Source organism: Drosophila rhopaloa, unplaced genomic scaffold (genome assembly GCF_018152115.1).
Source record: "Drosophila rhopaloa isolate 14029-0021.01 unplaced genomic scaffold, ASM1815211v1 contig_155, whole genome shotgun sequence".
In the NCBI taxonomy this organism is placed as follows: domain Eukaryota; kingdom Metazoa; phylum Arthropoda; class Insecta; order Diptera; family Drosophilidae; genus Drosophila; species Drosophila rhopaloa.
Window position 1 is genome coordinate 11,598,282 of NW_025335034.1, and position 17,027 is coordinate 11,615,308.

Here is a 17,027-nt window from a genome sequence, read left to right on the forward strand (position 1 = left end):
TCCAGAATTTTCGCATGCGCAGGGTAGAACGGCGTTTTGAAGCAACAATAGCATTAACACGATATATTTTGGACTTTCGTTTTAAATAGTCTTGAAGTCGTAGGTGATATGGATTGAAAGTTGGGGTTTTTGAAGAATCAGGGTTTTGACAAGACATTTTTGGTAAATGTTCCACTGCCGGAGCAGCCAAATTGTTTGGGTTGTGCGAAGCTATTGGCGGACACTCGCTTTTTGGAATCGGCGAATTTGTGGAGTTGTGGAGTTGGAGTTTTCCGGAACCGAATTACATTTTGCGCAATTGGGCTTATACACATCTGTCGCACCACAACCATAACAAAAAATACGACGAGACTTAAGGCAATCATGGTATTTGTGAAGTTTTTGGTAACAATTTGGTGTGTCGACATGCAGTAGTTCGAGTTTAAGATCTGGCTTGAGATTATGACGCACTTCGGTCGCTATATCATAATCATGCATAGGTTCTCGAAGGGAATCAGCAATGGAAAGCATTGCGTCCAAGAACTCATCAAAACTTTCATTAGAACCTTGTTTGCGACGACGCATGACGCTTTTAATCTCGCGGTCTGATCTCTGGTCCTGGTATCTTTCCTTCAACCGTCTACATAATTCGTTCCAATTTAAGTTGTCCACTGACCTATGAACGCGCCAATAAAAAGCTAAAGCCGGTCCCTCGAATAACAAATTGGCGTACTGGGAAAGCATGTCAAAGTTTAGGCATTGTGAAGTGAGACAATTTACACGGTATATAAAATCCTCGACTTTGAAATCCTATCGGGTCGATCCATAGAAAGATCGCTGCGGTCTGTGTTAGCATCTGGAGAATTTCTAGTCCGTTGACTGTTTCGATCTGTGCTGTTGTGATCTGCTCGTCCCAAATTATTTCGATTTTCCCGTTGCGACTGAGCTAAGTTATTTCCAGGAAATGTTGACCTATTCAACTGACTGAACATCTGTGTCATTTGGTTTGTCACTGTTTCTGTCATTCTAGCTTGGAATGCTTACATCTGTGTGATTTGGTTTTCTTCCATTCTTGATTGGAGAGCTCGCATTTGATTAATCGATGCATTGATCTGGTTATAACTCGATTTTCTCCAGTTATGTTGGGTCTCATCAGGGTTTGAGAACATGGTTGAGAACATGTTGGACAAGTGTTGTGCTCCTGTAGCCAACCTTGTAGACAGGCCTTGTGAAAACTGTGCTGACAAGCAGTTTCGATTAGTTCCAAATCGAATACTACTGCGTTGCAGATGGTGCATATCACCGAATCCTCAGTCCCTAATGAAACTAGGTTTTCGTTACTGTGCCTAACCGACATTTTAAGCTTTTGATATCTTACACTAGAGAATACGAGAATGCGATATACGGGAATGCGATATAAGATAAAGCGATATAAGAGAAAGCGATATAAAAAGAGAAATCGATATGATTATAACAATATGAGGGGCTTATCCTGGGCAGTAAAGCAGCAATAGTTTATTTTGTTCGATAGGTGCAATAAAACTGATAATGAATACGGATCTAATTATAAAATTGTGGTTTTGAGGTCTTTCCAAATGAATGAGGAACTAAACGGACCTGTCCATCTAGAGCAAGTCTCATTCCGAAATGGAAAGAAGGATTTGTTCAAAAACTGAAAGCTTGGTATAGAACCGACCTAATATCAGGACTATAATTCCAACGGATCAACAATTCGAATTGGAATGTTTTTGACTATAATGTTCGACTATGACCGAACTGATAACAAAACAAGAGAGAACGCTATAGTCGAGTGCCTCGACTATTAGATACCCGTTACTCAGCTAAAAAAGTTCAAATTATCAATTTGAATTCGGCTATTTCTTAGCGCTGGCAGCTTTACAGCACGAGCATCAGCACCAGCGCTGCTTTAGCACAGGCAACTTTTGTCCTGCACCAGCAGCTGTGTTTATGTTTATGTTTTTGAGTGCAATAAATTGACTAGAAATATTAAACATACATACTTATATTGGCTTCTTAAATAGTATTATGTATATTAAAGTCTAAATCTTTGCACAACACGAGTAACGGGTATTTCTTTGAAAGGAGTTATCTTTGCCGGGCAATTGCAACTGTGTACAATGTAAATACATACATATGTATATGCTTACATACATACACACATACGCCATTGTTTGACTCAGACCTCCAATTTGGGTAACTAGATTTGATTTGCATAGTTCTTGGGATATAGTTCGGTATTGACAAATGAAAACCATCGCAATTTCCTTTAATAGAAATCCTTATCGAGAATTAACGTTGACTCTGTTGAGCACCTTGGCCAAAGTCATCCGTTAGATGGCGCTACCACGGGCCATGAAAGGCGGAAATGTAGGCGCTAGCCAGGCTTAAGCGTTTAATAGGTTTTTGGGCGTTAGAGTGGGCGTGGCAAACTTTTATTAGGCAAATCGATAGGTATTTACGAAACAAATACATATCAATTAAAATTTTCATAATAGCATCAAAACTGTGGCCACAGCTTGTGGGTTGTGGGCGTCAGAGGGGCGTGGCACCATTTTGAAACAAACTTGCGCTGCGTAGGAACTCCTAAAATCTACATACAAAATGCCAATCTTCTAGCTTTTATAGTTTCCGAGATCTCAGCGTTCATACGGACAGACAGACGGACAAACAGACAGACAGACGGACAGACAGACGGACAGACGGACATGGCTAGATCGACTCGGCTAGTGATCCTGAACAAGAATATATATACTTTATAGGGTCGGAAACGCTTCCTTCTACCTGTTACATACTTTTGCACGAATACAATATACCCTTTTACTCTACGAGTAACGGGTATAAACATGTTTTCAAAGTATAACATTTCTACTGGTATGGCTCCGAACCTATTCAGAGTACCATCAAATCCGAGTCAAAAATGAAATACCGACTGAAATACCGACTTATATATTTTTCGGGAAGCTCGGAAGTCAAACGACAAATGCCTGATCAGGCATTGGGATTGCCTCCATTATTGGGCGCCATTTAATTCTGTAACGAACACACTCATCGAGCGTTGTCCCTCCTAACACGCTCTGTCTACATTTTCGACCAGCTTGCTCAGGGAGAGTGGGGTGGGTTTGTGTTAAGAGAGAACAAGATGTGTTACAGAACTAACAGTAGTAGACAGAGAAACGATAGCAAAAGATAACCAGCTCTATAGCTAAACTCGGACAAAGACAGTGCACCTGTCGAAGATTGAGGACCAGATGTTATTGGCCTTGTTCTATACCCACCCTACCATGTGAAATCTAATTAGATTCCACCCATGAATAACTATTGCTCCACATACCCATAAGTGCCCTCCAAAAAGTAACCAATTAGTTCATCTTAAACATTATTTACTTCAACAAAATCAAATTTAGGTTCATGTTTCTTATATACTAAAGTTTCTAACACTATGTCCTAAAATCTAGAAATCGGTATTCGCTTTGTTTGTGTCTATATGTGTGTAATTATATTTTACTAAGGTTATAAAGAAATTAAGAAATAAATTAGGTTTTACGTTAATGTATGTTTTATGGGACTACATCAGGTCCCTATTTCTTACTAATATGAATATATTTAAATTATATAGATATTTATATTATATTTATATTGAATAGAGAAACCATTCAATAAGATTTTCTTGTTCAAAAAGCAACAGCTCTTGGGCTGTGATTACGTTAAATTTACGAGATAAATTTATTTGTATAAAATAAAGTATAACAAGAGAGAACGCTATAGTCGAGTGCCTCGACTATTAGATACCCGTTACTCAGCTAAACAACTTTAGATGAAAACTATCGCAATTTCTTTAATAGAAATCCTTATCGAGAATTAACGTTGACTCTGTTGAGTCAGTTGTTCCAAAGTCATCCGTTAGATGGCGCCATGAAAGGCGGAAATGTAGGCGCTAGCCAGGCTTAAGCATTTAATGGGTTTTTGGGCGTAAGAGTGGGCGTGGCAAACTTTTATTAGGCCAATCGATATTTATTGACGAAACAAATACATATCAATTAAAATTTTCATAATATCATCAAAACTTTGGCCACAAAGCTGTGGCTTGTGGGCGTCAGAGGGGGCGTGGCACCATTTTGAAACAAACTTGCGCTGCGTAGGAACTCCTAAAATCTACATGCAAAATGCCAATCTTCTAGCTTTTATAGTTTCCGAGATCTCAGCGTTCATACGGACAGACAGACGGACAGACAAACGGACAGACAGACGGACAGACAGACGGACAGACAGACGGACAGACAGACGGACAGACAGACGGACAGACGGACATGGCTATATCGACTCGGCTAGTGATCCTGATCAAGTATATATATATTTTATAGGGTCGGAAACGCTTCCTTCTACCTGTTACATACTTTTGCACGAATACAATATACCCTTTTACTCTACGAGTAACGGGTATAAAAAGGAGTGTGCAGACTCACAAGAGACTAGGAATGTTGACGGCTATGCCGTACTTACGCAGAGTCCAACGTTGTCCTCAGGCCTGATGACTGTTGAGCATTGAGCGTTGCTGTAGACTTTATAAATGTGGATAAATGTTATGTCAAAACTGCACACACTATAATAGGAGTCGTAAAGTTAATCAGTAAAATATTCTTAAATAAATACAAAAGAAAAGGCAACTAAATCTACGATACTCAGAACTATTCTCGCAAACGAGCTTGTTGTAATGCTCTCCTTAGCGAGTTGATTCGCAGAAATCCAATTGAGGTGCGCAGCTGGACAGGATTGAACGTGTCGCAACGCTCAAGCACGCTTGGTGCACACCACCACTACTCTTGGTAGGGATGAAATCTGGCCTGCAGCTTCTTGATAAATCCGGGGAAGAATGTACCACGAGAAAGTTTCCAAAAGATTTCCGAAGGTAGAAAATTCACGTTCTGCAGTGGACGGCGACTGTTTTCGTCTGATCTCAGGTAAACTCCTGTCTGTGCCAGCAGCGAGGCAAAGAGGTGAAGCGATCCGCAGCAAAATAATAGGCGAAGCGATCCGCCGCAAGGCAATTGGCGAAGCGATCCGCAGCAAAATATTAGGCGAAGCGAACCGCAACGTGGCAGTAGGAAATGCGACACGCGGTTCCAAGGAATGGGTGTGCGACACGCGGTTCCAAGAAATTCGATGTGCACGCCGAAGTTCTGCGAACTCGCACACGCACAAAAGAATCAGGTAACCAGGAATCGCAAGTGGGCGCCTGGCCTATAGCCGTGCTTAAAGCCGGGCCTTGGAAAAGATATCCTCGTGTTCCAACTATGTATGTCTTGGGAACCACGAAGAAGACACCAGAATAGTTCCTAGGAAAACGCAATTAAAATTGGCCGTCTTTGGGTCCTAATAAGCTTACCAGAAAAATATGACACTATTCACTTATAAAACAAGAGAGAACGCTATAGTCGGGTGCCCCGACTATCAGATACCCGTTACTCAGGTAAAGGGAGTGCGAGGGAGATGGAGATAGAAACTTTGATCACGCATAACTTTTTAACGAATGGTCCGAATTGAAAAATTTCTTCTACATTTCGATAGGTATTGATAAACACAATAAAACTGCATTTTTACTTTTCCGAAATATTTAAATTTTTAAAATCGTATATAAGCGATTGTGGGCGTTAAAGGGGGCGTGGCACCTTTTTGAAACAAACTTGCGCTGCGTAGGAACTCCTAGAATCTGCATGCAAAATGCCAATCTTCTAGCTTTTATAGTTTCCGAGATCTCAGCGTTCATACGGACAGACAGACGGACAAACGGACATGGCTAGATCGACTCGGCTAGTGATCCTGAACAAGAATATATATACTTTATAGGGTCGGAAACGCTTCCTTCTACCTGTTACATACTTTTGCACGAATACAATATACCCTTTTACTCTACGAGTAACGGGTATAAATATTAATTACTTCTAAAAAGGGTCAGCACGTTTTCAGGATGAACTGAGATATTAATTTCAAGAGCGAACGACTGCCTTCGGGAAAAGTTTCCAGAAAAGAGAAAGATGCAGCCGGAAACAGCACTAATGAAGTGTGGACTTAGTACGTCCAAAATCCATAGGCGGGATTTTCGTTCTGGTATTTCTGTTGTTAATCTGGTATTTTTGTCAAGATCTGATCTTCACGTTGCCAGACTGGTGATATTTGCTTAAAGTACCAAAATGAGTTTTAAATTTTCACTGGCTCCCACCACAGAATGCATGCAACCAGGGACTTCTAAGAATTCCGATTTGTCCGGAGTGGTTTCACAATTAGTGGATCCACCTATCTCTCAGAATGTAGCATCACCACCACAAGGGACGACTGAGTCCGGACAACCGGCTCAAGTTGGTTTTGCAGAAACAATGTCTGCTCCACCAAAATCCCTTACAGTGGTTCCACTAAAGAAACTAATTTTCGTTTCTCGGCTTTCCCCTGATCAAACATCTTCTGATGTCTTTTTTGTCTTATATACAAGACAAAACTAAAGCCGATTGTAATAGTGTAAAGGTGGAAAAGTTTAAGTTTTCTTATGCTAGAGACATTTTATCTTTCAAGATAACTGTCCCTAACGAGCTTTTTGAAGCCATATGCTCGGGCGACTTTTGGCCGGATAATATGGTTGTAAAAGAGTTCGAGGCTAAGATAAAGAAGAAGGGGCCCGTGGGAGTAAAACTTCCTAGTCGAGGCCAAACCAGTGTACCAATTTCAAAAAACTAACTTCTAACCTCCTTCTTTCCTATCAGAATGCAAGAGGTTTGCGTAGCAAGCTCACTAAGTTGTATTCCGATAGCCTTTCCTTTGCATCTCATATTATTGTGTTTACAGAAACTTGGTTAAAGCCGGAGATCTTTAGCTCCGAAGTTTTTCCAGGTAAGTACACAATATATAGGTATGACCGTCCCTCTAGACGGGGAGGTGGAGTCTTAATTGGAGTTGATTCAAACTTCCCGTCTGAGGAGTTATTTTTTGATGAATTCAATACTATTGAATTTATTTGTGTAAAGTTATCGCTTCCTGGTAACTTTATATACATAACTTGCTCATATATTCCGCCGTTGTCTGAACTTCCTGATTATTTAAATCACCTATCCGTTATTAAGTCCGTTGCAAATAAGCTTTCCGATAGGGATCAGTTGATAGTTAATATACCTGGAGTTACTTGGTCCACTGAGGATGGATCGAATGTCTTACTACCTATAACACAGCATGATTTTATTGATGGCCTGCTTGACATATCTCTATCTCAAGTAAACCATGTTCGAAATTCATTAGGTCGCCTACTTGGTTTGTGTTTTGTATCAAATCCTGAAGGTGTGTTTCTGTCCAGAGTAGCACCACTCACGCAACCTGAAGATCCATATCATCCAACAATCGAACTTTCATTTGATACGGGTAGAGTTATAGAAGAAAAATTAGAAAAATCCAAACGAATGCATTGTTTTCGCAAGGCAGACTTTCTGAGGTTAAATAATTTTATTTCTGGCTTTAATTGGTCTGATCTTTTCTTATGCATTAATATGTCCGATGCAGTTAATGTTTTTTACACTGCAATAAACTCATTTTTTAATTCCTGTGTTCCGTGGTACTATCCGTCAACTTACAATAAATCACCTTGGTTTAGCAAAGAGTTGACACACTTAAGAAATGTAAAGTCCAGACTTTTTAGGAAATATAAAAATACCGGTTCTCTTACCGTGCTTAATGCTCAGTGTTATAATAGTTACTTAAACCGTTGTAAGGTCCAGTTCTCTCAGGACCCGAAACAGTTTTATAATTTTGTTAACACCAAGCGTAAATCTAATTCTTTTCCTTCCTCGCTGTCGTTCGAAAACATGACGGCAACCACAGATCAGGCAATAGCCGATTTATTTGCCCAATTTTTTCAAACGACTTACTCTACTTTAGATTATTCATCACAGCCTTATTCTTACACCATGCCCAAGTCAAACCTCATATTCTGTCCCACTTTAACAGAAAGCTCTCTTCTTTTGGATCTTCTTCGTATTAAGCCTGTTTATTCGCCAGGGCCCGATGGTATTCCTGGGTGCGTGCTTAGGTATTGCGCTAAGGCCCTGTGCAAACCTCTTCACAAGTTGTTTACCTTATCTCTAGAAACCTCCCAATTCCCAAATATTTGGAAGGAATCATTTGTTATTCCTCTTCTCAAAAAAGGTAACAAGTTAGAAGCCAGTAACTACAGAGTTATTTCCAAATTGTCAGCTATTCCTAAGCTTTTTGAAAAAATTATTACTCCTCATTTGCAGCACCTTTGCAGATCAATCATTTCTCCGTGTCAACACGGATTTATAAAACGTAGATCCACAATCACAAACCTTCTAGAGCTCACTTCATTTGTGATAAAAGGCTTCAATAGTAGTTTTCAAACAGACGTCATTTACACTGACTTTAGTAAAGCATTTTACTCTGTAAACCACTTACTTCTCATTCAAAAACTTGACCTTTTAGGTTTTCCAGTTGATCTGCTTAAATGGATTTCAAGTTATCTAAATGGCAGGTCACAAAGGGTCCTTTTTAAAAATTCAATTTCTGAAATTCTCCGTGTTACCTCCGGTGTCCCACAAGGGAGCCATCTGGGTCCCTTACTTTTTACATTATTTATTAACGATCTTCCATCAATTATAAGTCATTCTCGCGTACTTATGTACGCAGATGATGTTAAGTTGTGTCTGCAGTATAAGGACATTTCCTGCCATTTAGACTTGCAATCCGATCTAGATAATTTTCAAAACTGGTGCCGAGATAATTTACTAAATTTAAACGGTTCCAAGTGCAAACTGATGACTTTTTATCGGGCCAATCCGATATACGCGACTTACACGTTAAGTGGCAGCTCTTTGGATGGAATAACTCTTGTAAACGATCTTGGCGTTCTCTTGGACCCTAATCACATTTCGACCATGGTTAATAAAGCCAGAGGAGTGCTTGGATTTATTAAAAGGTGGTTAAAAGAATTCGATGATCCTTATTTGTCTAAAACTTTATTTATTTCGCTAGTCCGTCCGATTCTGGAGTATGGGTCTCCCGTCTGGAGTCCACAATACGGAATACGTATTGGTCGTATTGAATCTGTACAAAAAAACTTCCTTCTTTTTGCTTTACGGCGCCTAAACTGGGATGCAAACCTTATCTTACCTTCTTATTCTAGTAGACTTCTTTTGATTAATTTACCATCCCTAGCCAACCGTAGAACGATGCTTGGTACTATCTTTATTTATAACCTTATACATGGTGATATTGACTGCCCCGACTTGTTAAGTCAGCTAAACTTTTCTGTGCCAAGTAGATTAACTAGAAATTATTTTCCCCTAATTTTAAATCATTGTAGATCTAACTATGCCTTGCATGAGCCTTTCAGAGTATTATGTTCTGACTATAATAGACTTTTTCCTGTAATATCAAATCTTGACTCTCTGCCGCTCCTAAAACGATTGATACTTGCTTCATTGGCACAAGATTGATCTTACTATTACTTTTTCCCCGGACCTTTACCTTTATTTTCCTATCTCGCGTCTATCTTATCGCGAATCGTGCCGTACGATACACTGCGCCCCTCGGTCGGTTGGGCGGGTAAGTAGGTATTCATATGATGCATTCTTAACACTCATAAAAATCCCAACTTCCCAACTTAAAAAAACACCAAAGTTATGGCATTTCCAATCGTTCAGCTATATGGCAGCTATAAGATATAGTCAGCCGATCCTTATTAAATTTGGTAGGTCTGATTAATTAGCCAAATATAAAACCCATAGAAAATCCCAACTTCCTAACTTTACAAACACCAAAGTTATGGCATTTCCGATCAATCAGTTATATGGCAGCTATAGGCTATAGTCGGCCGATCCTTATGAAATTTGGTAGGTCGGATTGATTGGCCAAATATAAAACCCATACAAAATCACAACTTCCTAACATTAAAAATACCAAAGTTATGGCCTTTCCGATCGTTCAGTTATATGGCAGCTATAGGATATAGTCGGCCGATCCGGCTCGTTCCGACTTAATAGAAAAACAACTTTTGGGAAAGTTTCAAGCAGATATCTTTAAAACTGAGAGACTAGTTTGCGTAGAAACGGACGGACGGACGGACAGATGGACAGATGGACAGACGGACTTGGCTAGATCGACTCTCCTGGTGATGCTGATCAAGAATATATATTCTTTACAGGGTCGGAAATGTCTCCTTCACTGCGTTGCAAACTTTTGACTGAAATTATAATACACTCTGCAAGGGTATAAAAAGCTAAAGTGCATAATCTCTCATCATTCCAGGGAGACTGACAGTACTAACTCTGATAGTGAAATTGATCATGATAGTGACATGGACGAAAATACCATTGATAACAGCTCAACAAATTAGCATTACACCCATTATTCAAACAACGGTTATTTACTTCAGAACACAGGGACTATAAAAATACCTCTAAATTATGAACACCATATGATTAAAATAATTCAAATTAAAATATTTGAAACATATCAAGATTTTATAAAGTACGAAAACCAATTTAAATACGTACCGGACATTGCTTTAACATTGAAACAATTAAAACATGAAATCAAGGGATTTACTTCGTCACAAAGACAAAAATGGGGATTAATCAACTTTGTAGGGATAGCTTACAAATATCTATTTGGAACATTAACTGAAGTTGATCAAAAGGTAAAAATAATTGAAAACAAAGAATTTAATGAAATAATTCAAATAAAAAACGAACAATCCAAAGATATAAACAGACTCGTAAGAGATGAAGAAGATGAAGATGCTTTGCTCCCTAAATATATTTCTAGAATACATTCAGGATTTACAAATGAGTTTACAATTAACAAGAGTAGGAATATTTAATCCTAAAATATTAAAACATGAAGAGTTAGAGAACTTAAACGAAGAACAATTTCTATCAATTAAAACTTCAGCTTGGTTAAGCAGTCAAACTAAAGACACTTTTATTCTGCCCATATACCCACTTCATTTAAAGAAACACAAAAATATATAATTATAAAATACCCAGATAATATAGGACGACAAATTGACATTAATGACAATTATGAATATTTTGTAAACGACGAAAAAAGGTATTTTACTTGGAAAATGCACCAAATCCTTACTAATCAATTAGCAAAATGTCAACACACTTTTGTATCAGAAAATGAATCTGTAAAATACATTGAACCTATCATCATTATTACTTATAATTTAAGTAAGACACAAATTAATCAAGATTGCGAAATGTTCAACAAAACAATTCAGGGTAATAATATAATACAATTAAGTCAATGCTCCTTAGAAATAAGAGATATAAAATTTACAACTTTAAAGAATATAAAAGAATATAAAATTATATTATCCAGCACTAATTTTAATTTTAAATTCTATTGCCCATCAACAAAAACAAGCATCAATCTATAACTGGATTTTGTTTACGATATTAATAATTATACTTTTAAGCATCACAACTTACATCATATTTACCTATAGGCGCCTAGCCAACAAAAAATAAATTTTGTTTTAATTCAACAAGGATGTTGATGTATACGCAAATACCCTAGCTGCCAAACCCAACATACAACCTGTATATCCAGAGATACCCATTATTCCAATTGTCAATGACATAAGTCCAGAGCCTACTATTGCAGTTATTCAAATCAATCCGACATAAACATTTAACCCCTCAGACATAAATCTTTCCCACGCCTTCGATCGGCGGCACCCGAATAATAACCACTTCACACGCCCTTATCGACGACGGCAGACATTAACAATATTCAGACCTTCAAACAAAGCGTTCAGCCTAAGAACCCATTCGTCAGCATAAAAGCTTTGGCCAATCCAAATTAATTAAACAAAGGATGCAGCCTAGAAATCATCCCATCAGGCCAAGGTGCGTCTTGAAGCCAAGGTGCGTCTTTTTAAGGCTATTGTCCTTCCAACTTAAAACAGGGGAATCACTTGCTGGGGAACGGCCTGTGATTCGTCACTAAAAAGGGTGCAAACAAAGGCTCTCAGGAGGATGCTGGACGTGAAGTGGCACCATTATGTAGAAAACCGAGTTATATTCCAGGACACGGGAGTGCCGACGGTAACGGAGACGATTAGTAAATCCTCAAGTCGATACCGGGAACGTCTGCTCACAACATGCTGATTAACTTTTGACCGGCTATAACCGAACCTGATTTGCCCAAGAATGGAGCACCCGCTACCCGCATTTTTGGGATCTTTAGAAATAATTGTTCAATACACGAAAACAAAGTCCATCCTTGTGTGGCGTGTTCTAAAATATAAAAAAAAAAAAACTAATCAAAGTCCACTTTTGATGCTCGCGCGCTGTCACCGGTAGAAACCATAGTAATAAGAAAAATGCATTTTGTAAAATTAGTTTAAGATTAGGGAAATAACTTGAAAGAACTTTACCAATAAAGACTCCGCTATATATTAAAATAAAAATCGCTTTTTTTATTGTATTCCGAACCGAAAAACATAAATTATATACTTTCTCGGCAGTTCTGCTGTCGATGCCGGCGAAACATGGAGCCTTACTCCGTCGCAGCTTGCGAATTTGAAGACAGACCTCTTCCGGACTTACATGAGGAATAGGCACGATTGCCGAGGAGAGTGCATTTAGGAATGCTAGGGTTTCATCGACATCTTCAAAATTTAATGGATGAAAGCGCCATTCATATTCCTCAGCAAAGGCCGTCGTGGTTGTTGTAATTTTTATACCCGTTACTCGTAGAGTAAAAGGGTATATTGTATTCGTGCAAAAGTATGTAACAGGTAGAAGGAAGCGTTTCCGACCCTATAAAGTATATATATTCTTGTTATATTTGTAAAGAAAAAACAAGCCTTTGTGTCATATTAAATATAAAATTAATTAATACTTTTATGTAATACGACTATACGTGGTATTGGTCGAGAACCCATACATTTTTATACCCTTGCAGAGGGTATTAAATTTTCAGTCAAAAGTTTGCAACGCATTAAAGGAGACATTTTCGATCCTATAAATATATGTATATTCTTGATCAGCATCCCTAGGAGAGTCGTCCGTTTCTGTGCAAAATTTAAAAATTATAAAAAATAAAAATTTAAAAAAATTGTTATTTTTATGTTTTTCTATTTATCAAAATATTCCTATGAGATATGGTAATTATTTTATACTTTATCAGAATTACGCTTTAAGTTTGGTCAAATTGATCCTTCCGATAAGATCAGCTGGTAGTTCTAGTAGATTTTTATATATCTGGAGTTACGTGGTCTACAGGGGATGGATTGAATGTCTTACTACCTATAGCACAGCATGATTTGGCCTATCTCAAGTAAACCGTGTTCGAAATTCGCCTACTTGATTTGTGTATTTTGTTAAATCCTGATGATGTTTTTCTGTCCAGGGTAGCACCACGTACGCAACTTGTAGATCCATCATATCATCCTACAATCGATGAGATAATCGACACAAGTACCTGATAGAATAATCACAAAATCACTAAAATTTTCTAACCACATTTCGTCCATGGTTAATTAAGCCGGAGGAGTGCTTGGATTTATTAAAAGGTGGTCAAAAGAATTCGATGATCCTTATTTAACTAAAACTTTATTTTTTTCGCTAGTCCGTCCGATTCTGGAGTATGGGTCTCCCGTCTGGAGTCCACATTACGGAATACATATTGGTCGTATTGAATCTGTACAACATAACTTTCTTCTTTTTGCTTTACGGCGCCTAAACTGGGATGCAAATCTTAACTTCCTTCTTATTCTAGTAGACTTCTGTTGATTAATTTACCCTCCCTAGCCAACCGTAGAACGATGCTTGGTACTATCTTTATTTATAACCTTATACATGGTGATATTGACTGCCCCGACTTGATAAGTCGGCTTAACTTTTCTGTGCCAAGTAGATTAACTAGAAATTATATTCCCCTAATATTAAATCATTGTGGATCTAACTATGCCTTGCATGAGCCTTTCAGAGTATTATGTTCTGACTATAATAGACTTTTTCCTATAGTCTCAAATCTTGACTCTCTTGATCTTATTATTACTTTTTTCCCCGGACTTTTACCTATATTTTCTTATCTCCCGTCTATCTTCTCGCGAATCGTGCCGTACGATACACGGCTGCGCCCCTCGGTCGGTTCGGCAAGTAAAAAAAATTGCCATAGTATCGATTAGAAAAATTGATTTTTTAATGTTCCTGTCTCAGAGCCCAGCAGAAAATACACATCCTTTGTCACTCAAAGTAGAGAATATCAGTTTTTATACCCTTGCAGAGGGTATTATAATTTTGGTCAGAAGTTTGTAACGCAGTGAAGGAGACGTTTCCGACCCTATAAAGTATATATATTCTTGATCAGGATCAATAGGGGAGTCGATATAGCCATGTCCGTCTGTCCGTCTGTCCGTCCGTCCGTCTGTCCGTCTGTTTCAATACCGTTTGCGAGCTCAGTTTAAAAGCTAGCGATCTGAAACTTTCACACTCGTCCTAAAACAAGTGTACGCAGATCAAGTTTGAAAACCGGCCCGATCGGATGTCTATATCCTATAGCTCCCATAGGAACAATCGGATATAACTTGCAAGAATGGAAGATATTTCGCGCAGTGTAAAAGCTATTGACATAAATCTTTCCAAATCTTATTTTTTTATGCGTACCATGATCAGGGTAAAAGCGCGTGGCGATCGGACGTCTATATCCTATAGCTCCCATAGGAACAAAAGGGTAAAATCGGTTAATATTTAATTATTTTTAGGATATTTCGCGCAGTATACAAGCTATTGACATGAATCTTTCCAAATTGTATTTTTTTATGCATACATTGATTAAGGTGAAAGCGCGTGCCGATCGGACGTCTATATCCTATAGCTCCTATAGGAACAATAGGGTGAAATCGGTCCAAGTTTGATGATTATCAGAATATTTCGCGAATTGTGTAAGCTACTATCATAAATTTTTCCAATTCTTATTTATTTACGCATATCTTGATTAGGGTAAAAACGCTTGCCGCTCGGAAGTCTATATCTTAAAGGAGATAGGAAAAATTGTTTAAGGATGCGAAAGTATCTCTTTTTTTCTATTTGTATATGACATTTTTGCAGTATAAAAGCAATTAACTTGAAACGATGCAAATCTAGTTTACTTATGTATACCTTATTCCTTTCGCTACTTTTTCACTTTTAGCAATTTCGGCAAAGTCTGCAAGGGTATTAAAACTTCGGCTTGCCGAAGTTAGCTTCCGTCCTCGTTATAGGTACTTTTTGGACTTTCAAACTCTCCTGGCGTTTTCCAATTTAACGCAATTTTTCGTGAGCTGACTCGTAAAAGCATCGTTATGTCTTACATCGATGACGGCATCATTCCGGTTATGGATGAAGAAATCGCATTGCTTAACCTGAGGGAGGTTATTGACACCTGTTCAGTTATGATATCGAGTTGAATCTAAAAAAATGTCATTTTTTAAAAAAGCTAATACAGTTCCTCGGCCATATTATAAAAAAAAAGAGATTTATCAAATCCCTGAAATATCTGATAGGCACATTAAAATCATTCCCGACTGCAACGCCTTCACAAAAACTTTGGAGAAGCAAAGTCTTTGCACACGTGTCGCTCGCTGGGTCCTATTTTTACGATTATGAGCATCGATCCGGAACTATTGCTTCTTCTGGACAAAGGAGACGTCTACTTGCTTCATGTGGATTTTTTAGGTCCGTTAGATTCCGCCAATAAAGACTACAAGCACATCTTAGCCGTTGTGGATTCGTTTACCAAGTTCTGCTAAATCGACTTCCTCGAACGACGTACAAACTGCAGTATTTGGCAACCCTGCCACCATCAATTCCGATAGAGGGTCTGCAGGGTTTGCAGGACTTCTTAAAGTAATGCGACGAAGAAAACATCAAACCCATCAAGACGACCACAGTACTCCCACGCGTGAATGGGCAAGTCGAGAGATTGAACGCAACTACCAAGTGGTATAAGCACATTTCCTAGATCGATCGCCACAGCTCCATTCGAGCATTTGATAGGCTGCAAATTGCATTCGAAAGAGGACATCAAGCTACAAGCTTGATCAACAAGGAGGCGATAGCAGCGAACTGTAACGAGCGAACCGATTTGAAAAGCAAAGCTAAGACTCAAATTTCTATGGTCCAGGACGAAAATAGAAAGACCAAGCAAGCCAATCAGTATACGCCGGTGATATTGTCGCAATTAAAATGACACAATTTGTCGGGGGCGTGAAGTTGAAACCTAAATACTTGGGTCCGTACTAGATTGTCATTCAAAGGCAATAACCCGAACGATGTCAAGAAGATCGTCAATTTTTATGGTCCCATTAATTCTTTGACTTGTGCTGAATACTGAAATCGCTGATGACGACGAAGATGAATTCGAGGCGAAATTGGGGTGTGTGGGGTGTGTCTGCTTTGGGAAGCAATCATTCCACAATAAGTTTACCCTAGACAACAACCTTTTTGTGCTGAACGAAACGAACGACGAAATGCAAGAACGATATAAAAAGTAAAGAAGAAAGACGAGATGTAAGGGAGATGAAAGACGAACGACGAGAAACGGAGGAGGAGTTGAGTTCGAGCCTTTGACGAGTACGGTCCTATTAACCAAATCTAAACTACAAATAAACTAAAATACTAAACCAAAAAGCTTAAAAATCACACATATATGTAGTGTCTAAAGGTTTTTATTTAACAAAATGGCATTTTCAGACTAAATTATCTTGTAGTTTTAAGCCATAACAATTTAATGCACCTCTTCTACTCATTCATGGTGTTCATATTAAAATGTATTTTTTGCAAAATTTAGATTCATCGAAATAAAAACAGGTTTGCGACACAAATTATCCATAAAAACCGATACTTTTTAGAATTTTCACAAGAACATTTTCACAAGCTCGCCAATCGTGTAAATGAACTACATAAAGAAAAAGTAAAAAAAAAGGGCTAAGCAAATACGAGAATACTATCGATTTAGTTGATAATTGTAATGCTTCA